Source organism: Rattus norvegicus, chromosome 4 (assembly GCF_036323735.1).
Source record: "Rattus norvegicus strain BN/NHsdMcwi chromosome 4, GRCr8, whole genome shotgun sequence".
Classification (NCBI taxonomy): Eukaryota; Metazoa; Chordata; class Mammalia; order Rodentia; family Muridae; genus Rattus; species Rattus norvegicus.
In genome coordinates, this window is record NC_086022.1 from 40,379,920 (window position 1) to 40,391,515 (window position 11,596).

The 11,596-nt window shown below is 37.7% G+C and overlaps 1 pseudogene; it reads left to right on the top strand.

Moving 5' to 3' along the window:
- Gtpbp4-ps3 (GTP binding protein 4, pseudogene 3) overlaps window positions 1–11,328 on the top strand; it is a 33,988-nt pseudogene extending 22,660 nt beyond the window's left edge.
- Window positions 11,329–11,596: the final 268 nt, after the last annotated feature.

Below are 11,596 nucleotides of genomic sequence, written 5' to 3' on the forward strand. Positions count from 1 at the left end.
GCTGGTTCTCCTGTCCTATATTACCTCTACTTGTCATGTATATTCTAGTTTAGTCTTTTATTGTGATAAGACACTGACTAATTGTAACTGTGAGACAAAAAGACTAACTCACTTATACTTCCAGGTCTAATCCATTAATAAGGATCACAAGATCGGAATCTGGAGGCAAAGCACATGGAAGAATGCTGTTTGCTGGCTTGCTCTCTGCAAGTTCACCCAGCTGCTATATAGAATCATATATCACGTCACTGTGGCCTGGGCCCTCCTACACCAGTTAAAAACCAAACAAAGCCCTAAAGATATACAATACATATGGGCCGATCTGATGAGGACAGTTCTCTAATTCAGGTTCCTTCTTCTGAGGTGATTTAAGTAATGCACAATTGAAAATAAAAACTAGCCAGATGAGCTGGCATAAAGTTTTGCACTAAATTAAGAAAGAAACACATAGTCTATTAGAAAATAAGAAAAAGTATATATAATTAGTGTTAAGTTTTGCAATAAATTAAGAAAAAATGTAGTCTATTAGAAAATAAGGAAAAGGTGTAAGTCCTTAGTGTTTTAAAAGCCACAGTGAAAAACATGGCATAAAGGTAGAATTAGCAGTATAACAGTAATAAGTTACAATGTTTAGATGAATTATCTAATATTATATCACAGTTTGGCAAGATATGACAGGTACCAAGGGACAATGTAAAAAGTGCTAGAATCAGCACTTTCTTTGTCATTGTGTTGCTTCATTGGTGAATAACCATCCCTCCTCTAAAGCATATTCCCCATATTCAACAAGATATATTTATACCTGTAGTCTTAGAGTTGTACAAATGTGTAAACTCAGTGTCAATGATAGGAAAAATTTCAGTGAAGAATTCAGAAGTCAACCAAATATTATATTGCAATCGTAAGCTTATGTTATATTTTTTAAAAAAAGTACTTTGATTTGGTTTGATGTTGTAGTCAGACAGAGCAGAGCAGCTTCCATTGTGGACATTCTAAATATTAAACTTCACTATTATATAAGGTAACTATTTCTATTCTACTGACAACACACACCACAGGATGGAGATATTTATAAAAGTAGAAATATCACAAGTGAGCCTAATGGTGCTACACTACTATGCTGACAAATACATCAGATCATGACTCTGAAAAACCTAAGCAGAACATAATAATTCTAGGAAGATTTAGAGGCAGAGATTAGGTGATGCAATTGCATTGGCAGCTGAGTGCTTTGTGGGTCTGGAGTCAAAGATAGTAAAATTATTCAGCAAAGCAAACTTTAAAGTTAATCTAGGCATCTCTACAAGTCTTTTGTTAGATATTAGGCATTGCATAAACAAAGCAAGACCTTAGAGGAGAACAATTGTGTCAACTAAAGACAGAGTCACAATATTGAAACGATCCATGATGTTTAAGAACTCTAACTAGCCATCTAGATGCAAAGCTCTTTAGAAATTTCAATTCATTTCAAAGAAGTGAAATAATAATAATATCTTTATTCTTAAATAACTTAGAAATCAACAAAAATGAGATTTGCTCAAAATCTCCACTGTAATAAAAATATCTGAAAACTATAACCATGAAAAATCCATGAACCAAAGTGATCATAAGCAAAATAAAATATATATGGAGTTCCATAATAATAACACAAGCTATCATAACCTGCATGCTTGCAGTGAATGTCACAGCTTCCAAGGTCTGTTACAGTAGGAAGTTAAAGTAGTAACGAGTAGAACACCACTAAAGAAAACATTTTGAATACTCATAATATTATAATGTTATAATATGGAATCTAATTTCCAAGGATGATAAATATCTTCATATTATAGAATTGTGAATATTCTTAATATTATAATGCCACAATATTAATGTTTGTTTCTAAAGATGATAAATATCTTCATATTGCAGATTGGGAATATGCAGAGTGTATTTCAAAGGAAATAACAGTAAAATTTGTAAACTAATATTATATTTACCATATTAGAGAATTCATAATATTATCATATAGTCATAAACACAATAATTCAACTGCCACTTATGATCATTTCTGCAAGCATACAATAGAAGAACACCTTTTCATACAGATAATCAGGTACTCTTTTGAAAGCTACAACTAGTCTGTAATCATGGGAAAACATTCTTCCATGAAACTAGAAAGGAATCAAAGTTTTCTATGTAACTCTGTCTATTTAGCATTCTAATCTGGATGGAGTTAAAGACAAAGAAAAAAGAAAGAGTGCAAAATAAAATTAGCCAGTGTCAAAAATATTACACCATCTTTAATTATGAGCAAAGCGGTTATATACATGAAATATTAAGAAATGTTATTTATAAAGAAAATTGCTGTGAGTAAATAAATTTCACAAAATTGGATAAGATGAAATGAGCCCCATTTCTATATGGTAAAAAAAAGGACTATACAAAGAATCAACAAAACCAGGAGCTTGTTCTTTGCGAAAATCCACAAGACAGATAAACTTGTATCCAGACTAAACAGAGGACACAGAGAGTATATCCAAATTAACAAAATCAGAAATGAAAAGGAAAACATAACGATAGAATCTAAAGAAATTAAAAACATCAACAGATCCTACTCCAAAAGCCTATATTCAAGAAAACTGGAAAATCTGGATGATGTGGACAGTTTTCTAAATAGATGTAGGATGATGTCATTATGCAGGTGTAAGCAGGTACAAGACAGAATGAGGTGTGTCATTGGATGAGAATGAAGGATGGGCTGGGGAAAAGTTTTAGAGAGGAGAAGGAGCCTGGAGCAAGGAAGGAGAGGAGCAGCAATGAGAACATGGAGGCAGATGTTAAGATTCCTCTTTGCACATTTACAGGTTGTTATGAATATTCTTAAGGAATGGATGTGTACAGGGCTTTGCATGTCTAGGTGGGCAATTATATCTTATCAATAGGATCAGAGGTTATTGTTTGTGTGTTCTTTCATGTGGTGATTTAATGCAATTCAAGAAAGTATGTGGTGACTGGAGACATGTGTATGTCTGGCAGGGTGGAAACCTACATTGGGAACTACATGGGTAGAGAGATTGTTGTCAGGATCAGAGAGTAACCATTGGCAGTGTGATATGGGTAAGATACTTTGCTGACTGAGATGAAGACATCCAACAGATGTCAGGAAGTGCCTAGGTGCCTGATCTAGTGTGGGATAAAAGGCAGTGCTTTTTTCCTTATAATTTTACAGCAACAGACAAATACAAGGGACCAAAGTTAAATCAGGATCAGATAAACCATCTAAACAGTCTCATAACTCCTAAAGAATTAGAAGCAATTGTTCAGTCTCCCAACCATTTCATCCAGATTGTCAAGTTTTGTTGAATATAGGCTTTTGTAGTAGGATCTGATGATTTTTTTTGAAATTACTTCAGATTCTGTTGTTGTGTCTTCCTTTTCATTTCTGATTTTGTTAATTTGGATACACTCTCTGTGACCTCTGGTTAGTCTGGCTAAGAGTTTATATATCTTGTTGATTTTCTCAAAGAACCAGCTCCTGGTTTTGTTGGTAATTTGTATAGTCCTTTTCATTTCTACTTGGTTGATTTCATTCCTGAGTTTAATTATTTCTGGCCTTCTACTCCTCTTGGGCTTATTTATTCTTTTTGTTGTAGAATTTTACATGTGCTGTCAAGCTGCTGATATATGCTCTCTCCTGTTTCTTTTGCAGGCACTCAGAGCTATGAGCTTTTCTCTTGTACCACTTTCATTGTGTCCCATAAGTTTGGAAATATTGTATCTTCATTTTCATTAAATTCTAAGAAGTCTTTAATTTCTTTCTTTATTTCTTTCTTGACCAAGTTGTCATTGAGTAGGACATTGTTCAACTTCTATGTATATGTGGGTCTAATCAGGAACAAATAAACCACCTAAACAACCCCATAACTCCTAAAGAAATAGAAGCAGTTATTAAAAGTCTCCCAACCAAAAAGAGCCCAGGCCCAGATGGTGCAGAATTCTGTCAGACCTTCATAGAAGACTTCATACCAATACTTTCCAAACAATTCAAGAAGATAGAAACAGAAAGAGCACTATCAAATTCCTTCTATGAAGCCACAATTACTCTTATACCTAAACCACACAAAGACCCAACAACGAAAGAGAACTTCAGACCAATTTCCCTCATGAATATTGATGCAAAAATATTCAATAAAATTCTTGCAAACAAAATCCAAGAACACATCAAAATGATCATCCATCATGATCAAGGAGACTTCATCCCAGGTATGCAGGGATGGTTTATTATGCAGAAATCCATCAATGTAATCCACTATATAAAAAACTCAAGGATAAAAACCACATGATCATTTCATTAGATGCTGAGAAAGCATTTGACAAAATTCAACACCCCTTCATGATAAAAGTCCTGGAAAGATCAGTGATTAAAGGCCCATATCAAAACATAGTAAAAGCAATATACAGCAAACCAGTAGCTAACATCAAACTAAATGGACAGAAACTTGAAGCAATCTCACTAAAATCAGGGACTAGACAAGGCTGCCCACTCTCTTCTTACTTATTCAACATAGTACTAGTCCTAGTCAAAGCAGTCAGACAGCAAAAACAGGTCAAAGGGATACAAATTAGAAGGGAAGAAATCAAAATATCACTATTTGCAGATGATATGATAGTGTACTTCAGTGACCCCAAAAGTTCCACCAGAGAACTGCTTAACCTGATAAACAATTTCAGCAAAGTGTCGGGGTATAAAATTAACACAAACAAATCAGTAGCCTTCCACTATTCAAAGGATAAACAGGCAGAGAAAGAAGTTAAGGAAATGACACCCTTCTCAATAGTCCCAAATAATATAAAATATCTTGGTTTCACTTTTACCAAGCAAGTGAAAGATCTGTATGACAAGAACTTCAAGTCTCTGAAGAAAGAAATTGATGAAGATCTCAGAAGATGGAAACATCTTCCATGCTCATGGATTGACAGGATTAATATAGTAAAGATGGCTATTTTGCCAAAAGCAATCTAGAGATTCAAAGCAATCCGCATCAAAATTCCTACTCAATTCTTTATAGAGATTAAAAAGAGCAATTTGCAAATTCATTTGGAACAATAAAAAACCCAGGGTAGTGAAAACTATACTCAACAATAAAAGAACTTCTGGGGGAATCACCATCCCTGACTTCAATCAGTATTACAGAACAATATTTATAGAAACTGTGTATGGTATTGGTACAGAGACAGGCAGCTAGATGAAATGTAAGTAAAGAATTAAGGGCCCAGAAATGAACCCCACACTCCTACAGTCACTTGATTGTTCATGAAGGAGCTAAAACCATACAATGGAAGAAAGATAGCATTTTCAACAAATGGTGCTGGTTCAACTGGAAGTCAGCATGTAAAAGAATGCAAATTGATCCATTCTTCTCACCATGAACAAAGCTTAAGTACAAGTGGATCAGGGACCTCCACATCAAACCAGATACACTCAAACTAATAGAAGAAAAAGTGGGGAAGAGTCTCAAACATGTGGGTACTGGGGAAATGTTCCTAAACAAAACACCAATGGCTCATGCTCTAAGGTCAAGAATTGACAAATGGGACCTCATAAGACTACAAAGCTTCTGTAAGGCAAAGGACACTTTCATTACGAAAAAACGACAACCAACAGATTGGGAAACGTTCTTTACCAATCCTACATTTCATGGAGGGCTAATATCCAAAATATATAATGAACTCAAGAAGTTGGCCTCCAGAGAGTCAAATAACCCTATTAAAAATGGGGCACAGAGATAAATAAAACATTCGCAGCTGAGGATTAATGAATGGCCAAAAAAAAAAAAAATACCCTAAAGAAATGTTCCACATACTTAGTCATCAGGGAAATGCAAATCAAAACAACCCTGAGATTCCACTACACACCAGTCAGAATGGCTAAGATAAAACCTCAGATGACCGCAGATGCTGGCCAGGATGTGGAGAAAGAGGAACACTTCTCCATTGTTGATGGGATTGCAAACTGGTATAACCACTCTGGAAATCAGTCTGGAGGTTCCTCAGAAAATTGGACATTCCACTAACTGAGGACCAAGCTATACCTCTCTTGGACATATTCCCAAAAGATTCTCCAACATACAACAAAGACACATGCTCCACTATGTTCATAGCAACCTTATTTATAATAGCCAGAAGCTGGAAAGAACCCAGATGCCCTTCAACAGAGGAATGGATTTTAAAAAAATGTGGTACATTTACACAGTGGAGTACTACTCAACTATCAAAAACAATGTCTTCATGAAATTCATAGGCAAATGGAATGAACTAGAAAATATCATCCTGAATGAGGTCACTCAATCACAGAAAAACACACTTGGTATGCACTCATTGATAAGTGGATATTAGCCAAAAAGCTCGAATTACACAAGATGCAATCCACAGACCACAGGAAGCTCAAGAAGGATGACCAAAATGCAGATGCGCCCACTCCTTCTTAAAAGGGGAAAATATATATCCATAGGAGGGGATATGGAAGCAACGTTTAGAGCAGTGACTCAAGCAATGGTCATTCAGAGCCTGACCCACATGTGACCCATATATATATATACAGCAACCAAATCTAGATAAGATTGATGAAGCTAGAAAATGCATGTTGAAAGGGACTGGATATAGATATCTCCTGAGAAACACAAACAGAACATGTCCAATATAGAGGTCAATGTTAGCAGCAAACCCCCGACCTGAGAATAGGACCCCCTTGGGGAGAATTAGAAGAAGTATTGAAAGTGTTGAAGGAGCTTGCAACCCCATAAAAACAAGAATGCCAACAAACCAGAGTTTCCAGGGACTAAACCAAAAGACTAACTCAGGGCTCCAACTGCATATGTAGCAGAGAATACCCTTGTTGTGGCACCAGGGGAAGGGGAAGTCTTTGGTCCTGCCAAGTTTGGACGCCCAGTGTAGGGGAATATAGGGGGACAGTAGGGGAATGTATGGGGGGAATACCTGTATGGGGGAGGGGGAGGGGAAGGGATGGGGGCTTATAGACAGGAAACCTGGAAGAGGAATAATGTTTGAAATGTAAGTAAAGAAATATGTCTAATAAACAATTTTTTAAAAAGTCTCCCAACCAGAAAAGCCCAGAACTAGATGGGTTTAGTGCAGAATTTTATCAGACCTTCAAAAAGACTTCACACCAGTACTGTTTAAACTATTCCAGAAAATAGAAACAGATGCAGCACTACACAATTCTCACAAACGGAATCCAAGAATATGTTAAAAAGATCAGCCATCATGATCAAGTAGGCTTTATCCCAGAGATGCAGGAAGGGTTCAATATATGGAAATCCATCAACGAAATCTACAATATAAACCCACTGAAAGATAAAAACGACATGATCATCTCATTACATGCTTGGACAGCATTTGACAAAATTCAACACCCCTTCATGTTAAAAGTCTTAGGAAAAATCAGGAATTCAAGGCCACTACATAAACATAGTAAAAGCAATATACAGCAAACAAATGGCCAACACCAAACTTAATGGAGAGAAACTTAAAGCAATCCCACTGAAACCAGGGACCAGACAAGGCTGTACACTCTCTCCCTCCATATTCAATATAGTACTTAAAGACCTAGCAAGATCAATCCAACAACAAAAGGAGGTCATAAGGATACAAATTGGAAAGGAAGAAGTCAAAATATCATGATTTTCATATGATATGGTAGTATTCTTTTTTTTTTTTATTAACTTGAGTATTTCTTATATACATTTCGAGTGTTATTCCCTTTCCCGGTTTCCGGGCAAACATCCCCCTCCCCCCTCCCCTTCCTTATGGGTGTTCCCCTCCCAACCCTCCCCCCATTGCCGCCCTCCCCCCATAGACTAGTTCACTGGGGGTTCAGTCTTAGCAGGACCCAGGGCTTCCCCTTCCACTGGTGCTCTTACTAGGATATTCATTGCTACCTATGGGGTCAGAGTCCAGGGTCAGTCCATGTATAGTCTTTAGGTAGTGGCTTAGTCCCTGGAAGCTCTGGTTGCTTGGCATTGTTGTACTTTTGGGGTCTCGAGCCCCTTCAAGCTCTTCCAGTTCTTTCTCTGATTCCTTCAATAGGGGACCTATTCTCAGTTCAGTGGTTTGCTGCTGGCATTCGCCTCTGTATTTGCTGTATTCTGGCTGTGTCTCTCAGGAGCGATCTACATCCGGCTCCTGTCGGTCTGCACTTCTTTGCTTCATCCATCTTGTCTAATTGGGTGGCTGTATATGTATGGGCCACATGTGGGGCAGGCTCTGAATATGGTAGTATTCTTAAGTACCCCAAATGTTCTACCAGAGAACTACTAAACCTGATAAACAACTTCAGCATAGTGTCAGTGTATAAAATTAACTCAAACAAATTAGTAGCCTTCGTCTACTCAACAGATAAATAGGCTGAGAAAGAAATTATGGAAATGACACACTTCAAAATAGTCACAAATAACAGAAAATACCTCGGTGTGACCACAACAAAGCAATTGAAAGATCTGTGTGACAAGAACTTCAAGTCTCTGAAGAAAGAAATTGAAGATCTCAGAAGATGGAGAAATGTCCCATGCTCATGGACTGGCAGGATTAATGTAGTAAAAATGTCAATTTTGCCAAAAGCAATCTAGAGATTCAATTCAGTCCCCACCAAAATTCCATCTCAATACTTCATAGAGTTAGAAGTTAGAAGTTTGTTATTCATTTGGAATAACAAAAAACCCAGGATAGTGAAAACTATCCTCAATAATAATATAACTTCTGGGGGAATTGCCATTCCTGACCTCAAGCAGTATTACAGAGAAATACTGACTAAAAACTGTATAGTATTGGTATAGAGACAGGCAGGTAGATTAATGCAATAGAATTGAAAACCCAGATATGGTACTTGATATTTGATAAAGGTGCTAAGAAAAAAAGACAGCATTTTCAACAAATTGTGCAGTTTTAACTGAAGGTCAGCATGTAGAAGAATGATAATCGACCCATTCTTGTCACCCTGTACAAAGCTCAAGTCCATGTGGATCCAGGACCTCCATATAAAACCAGACACACTCAAAATAATAGAAGAAAAATGGGAAGAGCCTTGAACCCATGGGCACTGGGGAAAATTTCCTGAACAGAGCACCAATGGTTTATGATCTAAGACCAAGAACCAAAAAAGGTGATCTCATAAAATTGCAAAACTTCTGCAAGGCAAACGACACTGTTATTAAGACAAAATGGCAAGAGATTGGGGAAAGTCTTTACCAATTCTACATCTGATAGAGAACAAATATTCTATCTATACAAAGAAGATTCCAGAGAGCCAAATGACCCTATTATAAATGAGATACAGTATTAAACAAAAATTCTCAGCTGAGGAATATCGAATGGCTGGGAAGTACCTAAAGAAATGCTCGCCTCTGCTTCTCCAGGTTTTCTTGTGCCGGTGTGGCACATTACAACTTCAAGAAGATTATGTTGGTGCCATCAGCCAAGGACTTTATTGACCTGGCATTATCCAAGACACAACATAAGACTCCAATGGTTATTCATAAACATTATCAAATTCATCGAATTCAACATTTTTATATGAGAAAAGTCAAATTTACTCAACAGAATTACCATGACAGACTGTTACAGATTCTGTCTGATTTCCCCAAATTGGATGATAGCCATCCATTTTATGCTCTCTTGATGAATATTCTCTATTACAAGGATCACTACAAGTTGACTCTAGGTCAAATAAATACTGCCAAAAACTTGGTGGAAAATGTTACCAAAGATTACATGCGATTTATGAAGTATGGTGATTCTCTTTACCGATGCAAACAGCTGAAACGCAGTGCCCTGGGACGAATGTGTACAATTATCAAGAGGCAGAGGCAGAGTTTGGAGTACTTGGGACAAGTACGTCAACATTTATCCCTCTTACCATCCATTGATCCAAATATGAGGAGACTGCTTTTGTGTGGGTATCCGAATGTTGGGAAATCCAGCTTCATCAATAAGGTGACAAGAGCAGATATGGCTGTTCAGCCCTATGCATTTGCCACCAAGTCTCTGTTTGTCAGGCACATGGATTATAAGTATCTGCGCTGGCAGGCTGTAGATACCCCAGGGATTTTGGATCATCCTTTGGAGGATCGGAACACCATTGAAATGCAGGCCATCACAGCCCGGGCCCACCTCCGAGCTACAGTTCTGTATGTGATGGATTTGTCTGAGCAGTGTGGACATGGGTTGAAGGAGCAATTAGAACTCTTCCAGAATATCAGACCTCTGTTTATCAACAAGCCTCTTATTGTTGTAGCAAACAAATGTGATGTGAAGAGAATAGCTGAACTTTCTGAAGGAGATCAGAAAATATTTCTAGACTTGCAGGCTGAAGGATTTCCTGTCATCGAGACCAGCACCTTGACTGAGGAAGGTGTCATTCACGTTAAAACAGAGGCTTGTCGTAGGCTTTTGGCTCATCTAGTAGAAAAGAAAATGAAAGGAAATGAAGTGAATGAGGTTCTGAACAGATTGCACTTAGCTGTGCCCAACAAGAGAGATGAAAAGGAGAGACCCCCTTTCATCCCAGAAGGAGTGGTAGCTCGTCAGAAGAGAACGGAGATCTCAGAGCCCAAGAGGAAGAGGGAACAAGATCTTGAGCTGGAAATGGGAGATGATTAGATTTTGGATCTTCAGAAATACTGGGACTTAATGAATTTATCTGAGAAGTATGATAAGATACCAGAGATTTGGGAAGGCCACAATGTTGCTGATTATATCGAACCTGCTATCATGAAGAATTTAGAAGAGTTGGAAAAGGAAGAAGAGATCAGAACAGCTGCAGGGGAGTATGACAGTGACTCTGAGAGTGAAGATGAGGAAATGATGGAAATCCGACAGTTGGCGAAACAAATTAGAGAAAAGAAGATTTTGAAAATTCTACAGTCCAAAGAAAAGAACACACAGGGACCTAGGATGCCCCGGACTGCTAAGAAGGTTCAATGGGCAGATTTAGAGAATGAGATGCATAGTTTTGGCATGGACATGGATGATAAAGACAATGCCCACTATGCAGTCCAGGCCAGATCTCGGAGTGTCACCAGGAAAAGAAAATGAGAAGAATCTGCTCCTTCCTCTTCCATAGCCTGCAGTCCAAGTTGCTCTAAAATGCCACATGATGTTTCTAGTCTTCAGGATGTTAAGACGGTGAAGAAAGCCAAGACTATGATGAAGAAAATGCAGAAGAAGATGAATTGCTTGGGGAAGAAGGGGGAAGCAGATATACATGTGTTTTATATGAAGCCCAAGCACCTACTCTCTGGGAAGAGGAAAGCTGGTAAAAAGGACAGGAGATAACGTCCTCTTAATAGTCAGAGAAGTTTAACTAGACTCTTGATTATTTCTGAGTGTGGGATGGTGTGTTTTATAGAATTTGGAATCAACATCTGTTAACCAAAAGAAACAATGGAAATGACTTTTAAATGCTTGTTGCTGTGCTGAAAACTGGTAAAGCCGAGTAAGTGTGTGGTACTGTGGCCCTGCGCAATCAGATGTTTACCTACAGAGCACTCTGTACTGGATGACACTCTTCTTTCACAGCCGCAGAACTCTTTTTGCAGAAAAG